Source organism: Bidens hawaiensis, unplaced genomic scaffold, assembly GCF_021521415.1.
Source record: "Bidens hawaiensis isolate Kalapana, Puna unplaced genomic scaffold, B.hawaiensis_p1.1 tig00037336_1, whole genome shotgun sequence".
Classification (NCBI taxonomy): Eukaryota; Viridiplantae; Streptophyta; class Magnoliopsida; order Asterales; family Asteraceae; genus Bidens; species Bidens hawaiensis.
In genome coordinates this window covers 1-14,139 of record NW_027505475.1, presented here as the reverse complement: position 1 = coordinate 14,139, position 14,139 = coordinate 1, and the positions used below count along the sequence as shown (strand labels likewise).

At 37.4% G+C, this 14,139-nt stretch overlaps 1 pseudogene; it reads left to right on the top strand.

Annotated features, from left to right (window-relative positions):
- The first annotated feature begins 553 nt into the window (after positions 1 to 553).
- Positions 554 to 3,508, top strand: LOC143613418 (uncharacterized; annotated as a pseudogene).
- The last annotated feature ends 10,631 nt before the right edge of the window (positions 3,509 to 14,139 follow it).

Sequence of the window (14,139 nt, the reverse complement as noted above, 5' to 3'; positions counted from 1 at the left end):
TATTAGATACAAGTGACGGATAAAACATACAAATTCTTGTTAATTTCAGTTTTTAAAAGTTTATTAAAGCCGATGAAATTGGGTAAAATTATCGTTACACGAGAAAAATATCACTACCATCAATAGTTTTCTAGATCTTTAACCTATTATCTATTGTCAATGTAAAGGTGCAAATCCAAACACCGACTAAAAAAAAACAACTTGTTTTATGTTAACCATACAATCATCCTTGCAAATTCTTTCCACGTTACTACGTTTGTACCATTTTTAATTTATTTTTCATAATAGGATTGTTTTTTAAACCAAATCAAACTATGTATAACTCTTCAATTACTTATGATAAAAAAAAATAAACACTTTAATAGTTAAATAATTTAATCCGTACTTTTAATTAGATAAACCAACAAGCTGCAGGTTACATTATAAGATATACATTTGAAAATTCGTGTGAATAATGCTTGATGACTTGTACTCAATTCAAGAATAAGTGTATAATATTCCCGATTCAAGTAAAACAACGAAAAGTAACCCCACATATTCTCATTCCCTATATATAATGACCGTTGCTAATGCAAATGAATCAAACACAAACCAGTGAAACCACCATGGCCACCACCATAAGCACACCACTACTAATATTATCATTACTCTTCTTACTCAGTTGTATTCCAATTCCATCACTCTCTTATCCTGCCCATCAAAAATAGACACTTCTTTACCTCAAATCCACACTCATCACCGCCATCAATTCCACTTCATTTCAGCCCATACTACTAAAATCATGGAACCCGACATCCGATTGTTGTTCCTGGGAACGTGTTACTTGCACAGGAACGAAAATTGTTACTGAGCTCCACCTGGATGGTTTAGTCGTTCCATTTCCTGACATTGATGATCCAGCTCCGGTATTTTCGGATATCTTGGCTCCACTTTTTCGTATCAGGTCACTTAAGAAGCTTGATATCTCTCACAATTATATCCACGGAGAGATCCCTGGAGATGGGTTTGTGAATCTCACTAATCTGGTTCACCTTGACATGCAAGACAACTGGTTCAACGGCTCCATCCCCAGCCAACTTTTTTTGTTGACAGATTTACGCTACTTGGACTTGAGCAACAATTTTCTCGTGGGCAAACTAGGACCTGAACTTGGGTCTTTCCGGAGACTGACTACACTGAAATTTAGTGAGAATTCTTTCGAGGGTCGAATTCCTTCTCAACTTTTCGATCTCGAATCTCTACGAGTTCTAGATATGAGCTACAATTATCTCGAGGGGAAATTAGGACCTGAATTCGGGTCTTTTCGAAATTTGACTACACTTGGGTTGAATGACAATAGTTTCCATGGTATGATTCCTCCTCAATTTTATAAACTCACATCTCTTCAAGATCTTCGTCTTAGTTATAATAATCTTGAGGGGGAACTAAATCCTGAACTAGGGTCTTTAGGGAATTTGACGTGCCTATGGTTAACTAGCAATCGGTTCCATGGTCTGATTCCTCCTCAACTTTTCAAACTCAAATCTCTTCAAAGTCTTCATCTAGGCAATAATAATCTCGAGGGGAAACTAGGACCCGAACTAGGGTCTCTTCAGAATTTGACAACACTCTATTTGAATAACAATAATTTCCATGGTCCGATTCCTCCTCAAATTTTCAAACTCAGGTATCTTAAAATTCTTGCTTTGAGTTATAATAATCTAAAGGGAGGTTTAAGACCTGATGTTGGTAGGCTTCGAAATCTTGAATCACTTTTCTTGGCAGTTGGTTTTCTTTCTGGTAAAATCCCTGAAGAGATTGGAAACTTAACTAGCTTAAGTGAACTCTCTTTATCAAACAATTATTTCTCCAGTGAGATTCCATCTTTAATTGCTAACCTCAAGAAATTAGAGAGACTGTACCTGAGCAAAAATGAATTTACTGGACCAATTCCATTAACAATAAAAAACTTGAGCAACTTAGCAACACTTGGGCTCCATGACACCATGCACACTGGAGAGATCCCAACCTGGTTATTTAAAATCACAACCCTTGATGCACTGTTCATCGGTGGAAACGGCTTATTTTGGAATAACAAAGCTAAAATTGTTCCGGCATGTAGTCTACGCATGATCTCTTTGGTTTCTTGTAATATTTCCGGTCAAATTCCCGAATGGCTTTCAACACAGAAGGAATTGGTTTTGCTTGATTTGAGCAAGAACAAATTGGAAGGAAAATTCCCAGATTTTCTCACGGATGGGAAACTACAAATAATAAATCTATCAGAAAACAATCTCGTTGGTCCAATCCCACATCGTCTATTTGAAAGTGTGTATATACATTTTCTTGATTTGTCCGAGAACAAGTTCGCCGGGGAGTTGCCTAAAAATATAGAAAAAGCTGTAAGACTGAACTTTCTGTGTTTGTCAAAAATTAATTTTTCGGGACAATTTCTGATATCCATATCCAAGATTGACAACTTACAAAATCTTCCGGACGCCATTTTTCCTTTTGCGGGAGATGAGCTAATTTATCTAGATTTGTCCTACAACAATTTCTCCGGTCATATCCCTATGTATTTTCCTAAAGGAATCAAATTTCTTTATCTAGGGGGAATAAGTTTAGTGGAAATTTGCCTTGGAATTTGACTGATTTGGTCAATCTCAAAATTCTTGATATCCATGACAATAATATTATCGGAAATTTTCATGAGACCCTTCCACTAATCCCAACTCTTGAAGTTCTTGTCTTAAGAAACAATTCTCTTCAAGGATATATCCCTAGCAATATCTCCAAGCTTAGTTCTCTCAGAATTCTTGATCTCTCCCATAATCACCTAGCTAAAAGTATACCACAAGAGATAGCAAGTCTTTTAGGAATGACAAAAACTTTCAACACAACAACACCCTTTACCCTTTCTTTTAACAATTTTATTCTCCAAACAAATATGCATTCTTGGGACCGGGACTTGGTTGTGAATTGGAAGGGCTGTTTTCGAGGCCTAGCATTCCATAACTATGGTACATATTCTTTGTTGGATTTATCACACAACAATATATCTTTTGAAATCCCGTCATCGTTGGGCAAACTCAGATCCCTAAAACTGCTTAATATTTCACACAACAGAATTTCTGGGCATATTCCGGAGTCTTTGGGTGACCTAAAGAACATAGAAAGCTTGGACATGTCTCCCAATGAAATTTCAGGTTTGATTCCTCAATCATTAGTGAAGCTAGGTCAGCTTGAAGTTCTAGATGTGAGCAACAACAAGCTGACAGGTAAGATTCCGGTTGGTGGCCAAATGGACACTATGATTGGTTTTGAAAACAACACCGGTTTATGTGGTATGCAGATCAGGCTCATTTGTCCTCTTGACATACAACCGATAGAAGGAACAGGTGGTGATGACGAGAAACAATCATGGTTTTTATGGGAGGGAACTTGGGTTGGTTTTCCTGTTGGGTTCTTCTCATCTATCTTGATCATTGGCTACTTTCTGGATATTCTTTGGCTCTTCAAAATTTGGTGAAAACTTCTAGAAGAATCATGTTATTAGAGCATTCTCATCCAACCCCTTATCTCTAAATCCAAATTACACTAAAACAAACAACATTTTCTCTCTCATTTTCAATTAAATAATACTTTTTATATCTTTATCATTACCATTTTTCTTTCCTTCACTCACAATCACTTTTAAAATATATTAAAAAATTATAGGGGTGAACAATAACTATTCAAACATACAGAAAAATAACTACGTTTTCTAAAATATAAAAACTCTTCACTCAAAACCCCCTAAATCACTCTCAAAATTATAAAAACACCCCCTCACATAATATGTGGGTTTGAATGAGAATGCTCTTATTCCTATATAAGTTCTTTACTTTTGTAATAATACATCGTAAATATACGCTATTGTAGGGCCAATAATTTGTGACTTAAGATATCAAAATACGAAACTGGTTAAATATACTATGGTCAAGTTAATAATTAACGTGGGCGAGAAATCTGGATATGAAACAAGAGCTTCGATGCACTAATTTAGCTGTAATGGGGAGGAGATCTTCAATAATGTTTTTATTTGGCTATAAAAATGATTTTACTAGTCATATGTGTGTATGTGTGTGTGTTTTTCATGTTGTAAATCACCAGGGAGCTCACCTTGGGTGGGGTCGGTTCGTTATTATATATTTAATATTTTGTAATCAATAACGAGATCGTTAATTATTCTTGTTTTTGGGTGGGTAGGGAGAAAAAACGTCTGTGTCGACCTCACAGGAGTGTCCCCTCTTGTTGGGCTTAGGGACAATGGATTTGTAGCAGGTCAGGCAGCATTGAAGGCGGCATCGGGCAAGGTTGCTAAACACGAGAAAGCTTTTTTGGAGAATCAACACGTGTTTATCCCCTTCCCCTTTGAAACCTTTGGTTTCTTAGCTCCGGATGTCGTGGACCTTTTGAATAGAGTTCAAAAAATCGTGCATAGTAACTTATCGACTGTAAAACCCCGGCTTTAGCGGAATACGCCCGGGTGTGACGTACAGATTGCCCAAAACACATCTGACACTATTAAGTGACAATAATATCATTAATTCATTCAAATCCCAAGTACACAAGTTTATCAAGTAAAAAAATACAAAGTAAAAGGAACAAAACACGTCTTCTTGTTTATTTTAAAATAACCTAACTTCTATTGTCGTTCACCATTTCATGCTCTAATGTAAGTACATGTAGCATATATATAAAATAAATTCAACTAATTGAATAGTTGGTGAGTTCACACAAGTTTGATACAAATACATAAAAAAACATACAATTCCATGAAACTTGGTGTAATAATAGCGCAAGTAATGTCTTTTCCATTTGGTAACAACCAAATGTACTCGTATCGGGGGTCCCTATTCCACTCATAACATCGAGGTCCTGAGTTCATAGGGGGGGGTATGATCATATTTATTGAGGAAACCATGAGCAAGTAGTCTTTGAGCAAGTAAGCAAATAAGCACACAAGTCCATGTAACGAATTGTAGTTTGTAATAATAAATAAACGAAATTGAATTGTTAATAGGATATATATGCTACCCCCAAAATAGTTAAAAAGGTAAAAAGGGGGTGTGAGAAACTCACCTTTGAATTGGGATGGCAAACTTGAAAATGAAACGAAAGCGTGTTATATGCAAGGTTGCAAAAGTCGCTAGGCGCTCCCAGGGCGGTTAACTAGGGAGTTGCGAGTACTTGGTCTAGGCGGGGGTTTACTCGGGGAGTACTTGGACATGGTATTTTATAAAGAAATTCATTTTTCGGAGATTATTTATATGTCAAATATTAAAAGTTTCCTTAATATTCTACAAAATACAAATGAAAAATACGAAAACAATCAATAACACGTACATATTAGTTCAAGAACATGTCTCATTATATTTGATGAAATATGTACATCAATAGAACTTTAATAAGTGGTTTGCGGGTTTAGAACTTCGAATCCGATGATAACAATGGTGTTTGCAAGTTTAGAACATAAATTAGGTTGCGTCTTAGCGTGAAAAGGAAAAAAAGCAGTGGCGGCATCATGGAGAAATTGAGTTTTTCTAATAAAAGTCAAAATTTTGTTAAGACTGAGTTGGACCGCCTAGGGCGAGTAGAGCCGCCTAGGTCCGATTTGGACCGCTTAGGGCCGATTCCGAGTTTTTTGACCTTGGAGAAGAAAAGAGGTGCAGTGAAGTGCCGAGGAGCGCCTAGGAGCTGAGTACTCAGCTGCCTAGGCCGAGTTTTACAACACTTGTTATATGAAACCAAACGATCGAATCTCACGAGCTAGAAATGATAAGAACAAGAAAATTACTAACTAATTTGATGAATATACAATGTCGGTTTTATAGTCCATACGTTTTTATTTATAAGTATTTTGTTACACATTTTTAAGTGTATTAATATTTAAGTTAACGGGTTTTATCAATTTATTATTATAATATTATTTACAAGATTAATAATATTTAAGGAGTTTGTCGTTACCGGTATGATTATTAGTATAAGCGTTTGTTGATTTAGAATTTATAAAGTTACAACGACATATATATATATATATATATATATATATATATATATATATATATATATATATATTATCTATATAATTATTTAACGAGTTTTAAACGAGCGGTTTGGGTTTGTAAAAGTTGATACTTGAGCAAAAAATGCTAACGGAAGTTAAAACAACTTTTATTTAATTATAAAGCTAATTTTTTTTATTTTGTATAATTTATCAATATATATATATAATTCATTATAACTAGTAAATATGGTTTTCAAAAAATTATAAAATGGTTTTGCTGTGACCCGGGTTCGAACCCGGGTCTCCATGACCACACAACACATACATAACCACTGGAGCAAACCATTATTATTGTTAATAGATGGAAACTAATAATTATCAACAACAACCCAACTTCATCTTCCTCATCCTAACCCTAGGGTTTCAATTCCCTTAAACCAGACCATGTTTGTTAAATTAGAGTTAGGGGTTTTGTTAGACGGGTCAAAACAATGAAAACCCCACCTATCAATTACCTCTAATGATGTCGGAAAGCGGGTTAACGACGAGTTGGCCGGAACTGATTGTATAAGAACAAATTGATGATATTCGCGAGTTTGTGAGTGTAAAATTGTGTTTGTAGCACGTTTAGAAGGGGATTGGGATGCTATTTATAGCATCAATTGATCCGTTGTATGATTAATTCGAGTTAATGAAATGTCAATTATTATCCGGCGGTTTAGAAATTGAAATCCGAACGTTGTAATGTTAATACGCGTAATGAGGCTTGATTAATCATTAATATGATGGTGCAACGAGTTTATAACATTAAAAAATGGTATTAAAGTTGACGTTTTGACATGTTTATGGTCGCCAAAGTTGTTCTTGTCGCCGCCGGAGGTACTGCCGGAAAAACGAAGGGTAAAGATTGGGGGGGGGGGGGGCTGGGCTGGGTTTTGGGTTATATTAATATTATATATTATAATTTACACTTCTAGTCCTTGAACTATCAAAACTTATATATTTTGCTTTTAAACTTTTAATTACACTTTAAACCTTGAACTTTGTAAATGTATATAACTAGATTAAAACTTGATATACTTTAATTGTTTACGTTTTATACCCGAATAGTTTGAAGCTTGATTATTTTAATAACCTTTAAGGCTCGGAGATTCGGTAATTGAACAATATGAATAGAAAGTGAACATAAATGAACTTTTAATCATTGAGCATGATATAAATTGATAACTTTCAAAAACAAATACATTGAAATGACAAAACGGGCCGGTTCAACGAATACAAATACGAATACAAATACTAATAAAAATTGACAAATGTCATAGCATTCCCTACTTTTGAGAATTTCGTCCCGAAATTAAGTAGAAGAATCCGTAACAAAAAGGTGAGGATACTTTGTTCGCATTTGATCTTCTCGTTCCCAAGTGAATTCAGCGCTACGCTTGGATTCCCAACGAACCTCTACCAAAGGTATACGAATACGTTTAGTTTCCTTGTCTTTGCGATCCATGATTTCCACCGGGTTTCTAAACAAAGTGCATCATTTCATCGATGCGCACCTCGTCAAGTGGTATGTGGAGATTTCCCTCAGCAAGACATTTCTTTAGATTTGAAACATGAAATGTCGGATGAACGTTAGAAAGCTCTTGAGGAATTTCGAGTGAGTAAGCAACACTACCAACACGAGCAAGAATCTTGAAAGGTCCAATGATACGAGGAGATAGTTTGCCTTTCTTGCCAAAACGAACAACACCTTTCCAAGGGGATACTTTGAGAAGGACACGGTCACCAACATTAAACTCAAGGGGTCGTATTCGGTTATCGGCGTAACTCTTTTGACGGCTATGAGCGGTCAAGAGGTTTTGTCGGATTTGAGCAATTAAATCAGTGGTTTCTTGAACAAGTTCCGGACCGGTGATTTGGGTTTCACCAATTTCGTTCCAACAGATAGGTGATTGACATTTACGATCATAGAGTGCTTGGAACGGAGCCATACCGATACTCGAATGAAAGATATTATTGTACGAGAACTCAATCAAGTGAATATGAGAATCTCAGTTTCCACCGAAATCCATGAAATATGACCTAAGCATATCCTCGAGCGTTTGAATCGTGCGCTTGGACTGCCCATCGGTTTGAGGATGATAGGCGGTCTAAGATCCAATCGAGTTCCCAACGCCTTTTGAAGCGATGGCCAGAAATGAGAAGTAAAACGACTATCACGATCGGAAATGATACGCAAATGTATACCATGACGACAAAGGATACGCTGAACATAGATATGAGCAAGTTGATCAACCGAAAACTTTTCGTTGATCGGGATGAAATGCGCGGACTTAGTCAAACGGTCAACTATAACCCAAATACCGTCGTGACGGTTTCGAGTAGTCGGGAGTTTGAACACAAAATCCATAGAGATATCCTCTCACTTCCAAACAGGGATGTGTGGTTGAACGAGCAGACCGGATGGTCGTTGGTGCTCGGCCTTAACTTTCGCGCAAGTAAGGCATTTTCCAACATATAACGCGATATCTTTCTTCATACTAGGCCACCAAAATGTGGTCCGTAGATCAAAATACTTATTATCCGCACCAGGATGAACAGAATATTGAGACTTATGAGCTTAGTCCATGATGAATGTGCGAAGATCGTCACGATTAGGAACCCACAAACGACTGAAGTAACACAACAAACTGTCGCTCTTAGTTTCAAGTTGATTCTCGACACCATAGGACATTTCATCGTACATATTTCCCTCGGTGACAGAGACATGTTGGGCTTCGAAGATACGAAGTTGGAGATCGATTTGAACAGTCACACAATGAAGCAGAATTGATTTCACATGGGTCTTTCGACTAAGGGCGTCGGCTACAACATTCGCTTTACCAAGATGGTAATGAATTTCACAATCGTAGTCGCTAAGTAGTTCGGCCCAGCGTCGTTGCCGCATTTTTAGATCTTTTTGGTCGAAAATATGTTGAAGACTCTTGTGGTCGGTGAATACCACGCACTTAGTGCCATAGAGATAATGTCTCCAAATTTTCAATGCGAATACAACGGCACCGAGTTCGAGATCGTGCGTTGTATAATTCTTTTCATTAACCTTAAGTTGTCGTGAAGCGTAAGCGATAACTTTACCTCGTTGCATAAGGACACAACTGAGACCTTCATTGGAAGCATCGCAATAGACAACAAAATCCTCATTGCCCTCGGGCAGTGCAAGGATCGGTGCATCGCAAAGCATGCATTTAAGAGTTTGAAAAGCTTCATCTTGCTTTGGCCCCATACATAAGGTTTATCCTTGTGAGTTATAGAGGTTAGGGGCAAAGCGATCTTGGAAAAATTTAGAATGAAGCGACGATAATAACCCCAAAACCAAGAAACGAACGAACTTTGGTAGGAGTGGTTGGAGTTTTCCAATTCTTAACGGCTTCGATTTTGGCTGGGTCAACGTGGATACCCTTTTCGTTTACTATATGCCCTAATAACGGAATTTCTTTCAACCAGAACTCGCACTTTGAGAACTTAGCATAGAGTTGTTCCTTCCTTAAGAGATCAAGGACGGAATGAAGATGTTTCTCGTGCTCGGCTTTGGAATTGGAATAAATAAGAATGTCGTCAATAAAAACAATTACGAATTTATCTAGGTAAGGTTTGCATACGCGGTTCATGAGATCCATAAACACCGCGAGTGCATTGGTTAGCTTAAATGACATATCCATAAATTTGTAATGCCCATAACGAGTCCGAAAAGCGGTTTTGGGTATGTCATCATCATGCACACGTAGTTGATGATAACCCGAACGAAGATCAATCTTTGCGAAGCATGAAGCTCCTTGGAGTTAATAAAAAAGATCGTCAATACGAGGCAAGGGATAACGATTCTTGATTGTGAGTTTGTTGAGCTCACGGTAATCAATGCACATACGGAAGGATCTATCTTTCTTCTTGACGAAAAGAACAGGTGCGCCCCAAGGAGATGAACTAGGGCGAATGAACCCTTTATCCAAAAGTTCTTGGAGCTGGTTAGACAATTCTTGCATCTCGGAGGGTGCAAGAAGATAAGGAGCCCTCGCAATCGGGGTTGCACCAGGCACGAGATCGATTCGAAATTCCACATCACGGTTAGGAGGAAGACCAGAAACATCATCGGGAAACACCTAGGGATACTCGCGAACAACAGGAATGTCCTCAATTTTTTGTTCTTTCTTTTCCACCACATGGGCTACGAATGCAACATACTTCTTGCGTAAGTACGTTTGGGCTTGAAAACAAGTGATAAAATTTAGGCTCGAGGAAGAAGGCTTTTCACCAGAGACACGGAGAATTTGACCATCGGCAAGCGGAATACGAATGAATTTCTCGAAGCAAACAATTTCAGCACGATGAACAGATAACCAGTCCATGCCTACTATGACGTCGAAACTTCCCAATTGCATAGGAATAAGGTCGATTGAGAACTTGTGGCCATTTAAAGTTAACTTGCAATCTTGAATAACCGATTCAATTGTTACAGATTTACCATTAGCTACCTCAACAAAATACGAGTTCTTAAGCTTAGATCGGGGTTTTAGCAAGTAAAGGCTCAAATTCAAAATACACAAAGCTCATATCGGCACCGGTATCAAATAAAATGGTTGCAAAGTGGTCATTCACGAGAAACGTACCGTTCACCACATCGCCGTTTTGTTGAGCTTGATTGGCGTTAATCATAAAAGCATGCCCACGATTTTCTTGAGGAGATTGAGCTGCTTGAACGATTTGACCACCTTGTGGTGCATGAGCTAAAATAGCGGGATGCGGCTGAACTTGAGCTTGGTTAGCCAACAATGGTGGAACCTGTGGCTGATATGCTTGCTGAGTTTGATACGTTTGAACCTGGTACAACGGAGCTGGAGCAAGCTGAAGTGCCTTCACATGTGCGAGTCGTGGAAACGCGTTGTGAAAGTGGTTAGGGTCACCACATTTATAGCAAGCTCGCATTTGGTTAATGGGTTGAGCAAACTGTTGCAGAGCAGTTGGTACAATAGCAGTATCACGACAAATGATACTAAGATGCCCAAAATGGTTGCAACGAGTGCATTGGCGGCAAGCAACATTGGCGGGGTGATGACGTCGGCAAAAGTTGCAATACGGATGGGGTCCGTTGTAGAGTTTCTTGGGTGGTGATGCAAGGTTAGTTTGAGGTTGAGGTGCGGTTTGTTGAGTTAGCGCATAGTTCTTGCACTTCTTGATATGGTGGTGTGAGGAGAAAGCAGGCTTGGATGACTCGGGTTTTGATTCTTTGGGCTCGGTAGAGGGTTTATCAGCAGGTTTCTTCATCCCTTCAATGTCAAAGTCCCGGCTTTAACATGATTATCAGTTAAAGTTGAAGCAAGGTTAATTGCGTCACCAAGTTCTTTGGGAGAACTACTCAAAACACTATCTTGGATTTGTCTCAGTAGTCCCCGAATGTACTTATCGTGGCACGTGAAGTTGGGGTAACAAGGTGAGGGTACCAACACACTGAGTTCATTGAAACGGGAAGTGTAAGCTGCGTGCTCACCACTCTCTTGTTTTGAGGTTCCAAAACTCAGCTTCCAAATTCATAAGCTCACTTGGAGGCAAGAACTGCTTGGTCATCAGTTCTTTCAATTCGTCCCATGGCATAGCCATGGCAGCTTCGGCACCACAGGTTGTCTTTTCCTTCACCCACCAGGTAAGTACCCCTTTTTCAAAGACACTTGTAGTAAAACGGGTTCGCTTATCATTGGGACACTCAATGTGGAGGAATTTGCTTTCCATTTGTTCGTACCACTGAAGTAGGGCAGTGGCACCTTCAGTCCCATCAAACTCCGGGGGGTTGGTGCTAGTGAAAGTCTTATACGAACAGTGAGATGGTTTAGAGGCTCGCTTGAAGCAGAGGCGATACTAGCAGAAAGGTTCTGGTGAATTTGGGTCATCATATCAGGAATGACCGCGGCTAGTTGTTTGTTGATTTGAGCAGTTAACTTGCGGCTAGAGGTGTTGGAAGAACGACGCTTGTTGAAATGGATAGACATTCTACGAACAATAGTAACGAAATTCGTGAGACTCGGAATAGGGTGTGGTATAAAAGAAATTCCTTGTTAAAGTTTGTTTTAAAATAAATACATAAATGAAAATCATAACAATGGTAATAAATCTTGTGTGGAACTATAGAGTTTTCATGAACCACCATGGACTCTTATTTTCCAAACATCAAAGAAATTCGAAATCAAATCGAACTGAAAGCTGGGTATTCGTGTACAGACTTCCAGTTAAAACACATTGTAAGGCATAGAGGAGTGCAACCATATTATTTTCACAAAGAGAACATGATCGCGGTGAAAACTTAAAGTTGTGATTCATATAGCGTTGAAAGTGGTATGCTTTGGCCTAATAGGATTCGTGCCCTTTCCTAACTCTCCAAGTAAGCAACCGGGTCCCGCGTCTAATTGGGATTTATACGCATTGCTTATCCTTAGGTTTCAATAACCTTAGTGTCAAGAGTTTCGGAAAACAAGCACGTCCCCCTTCCACTTACTACATACCCGCCATAACGAACCATCTTTAAGAAGAAGAAATATCGGAACACCACAATAAAAATCGATTATTGAAAATGTTTGAAAAATCTTTGATTTTAGGCATAAACCTTGGACTTGTGTGTGCTTTGTGTACATGATGCGTAAATGAATTGAAAACAAAATATTAAGCAAGTGCATTGAACAATCACATAAGGCCCATATAATTTTCTAATCATGCAACCTAAACAATTAAGTAAATAAACTATAACTAACTAGAACACTACGTCTAATGTCCTATCTTATAGTCACGCCTCTGATACCAATCTGTAACACCCCCACTTCAGCGGAATACGCCCGGGTGTGACGTACAGATTTCCCAAAACACATGTGACATGATTAAGTGACAATAATATCATTAATTCATTCAAATCCCAAGTACACAAGTTTATCAAGTAAAAAATACAAAGTAAAAGGAACAAAACACGTCTTCTTGTTTATTCTTTAAAGAACCTAACTTCTAGTGTCGTTCGCCATTTCATCCTCTAATGTAAGTACCTGTAGCATATATATAAAATAAAGTCAACTAATTGAATAGTTGGTGAGTTCACACAAGTTTGATACACATACATAAAAAAAAACCATACAATTCCATGAAATTTGGTGTAGTAATAGCGCAAGTAATTTCTTTTCCATTTGGAAACAACCAAATGTACTTGGATCGGGGGTCCCTATTCCACTCATACCATCGAGGTCCTAAGTGCATAGGGGGGCGTATGATCATACTTATTAAGGAAACCATTAGCAAGTAGTCTTTCAGCAAGTAAAAAAATAAGCACACAAATCCATGTAACGAATTGTAGTTTGTAATAATAAATAAACGAAATTGAATTGTTAATAGGATATATATGCTACCCCCAAAGTAGTTAAAAGGTAAAAGGGGGTGTGAGAAACCCACCTTTGAATTGGGATGACAAACTTGAAAATTAAACGAAAGTGCGTTATATGAAACCAAACGACCGAATCTCACGAGCTAGAAATAATAAGAACAAGAGAATTACTAACTAATTTGATGAAAATAAAATATCGGTTTTACAGTTCATACGTTTTAATTTATAAGTATTTTGTTACACATTTTTAAGTGTGTTAATATTTAAGTTAACGGGTTTTATCAATTTATTATTATAATATTATTTACAAGATTAATAATATTTAAGGAGTTTGTCGTTATCGGTATGATTATTTGTATAAGCGTTTATTGATTAAGAATTTATAAAGTTACAACGACACTATATATATATATATATATATATATATATATTATCTATATAATTATTTAACGAGTGTTAAACGAGTGGTATGTGTTTGTAAAAGTTGATACTTGAGCAAAAATGTTAACGGAAGTTAAAACAACTTTTATTTAATTATAAAACTAATTCTGTTTATTTTTATAATTTATATATATATATATATATAACTCATTATAACTATTAAATATGGTTTTCAAAAAATATAAAATGGTTTTGCTGTGACCCGGGTTCGAACCCAGGTCTCCATGACCACACAACACATACATAATCACTGGAGCAAACC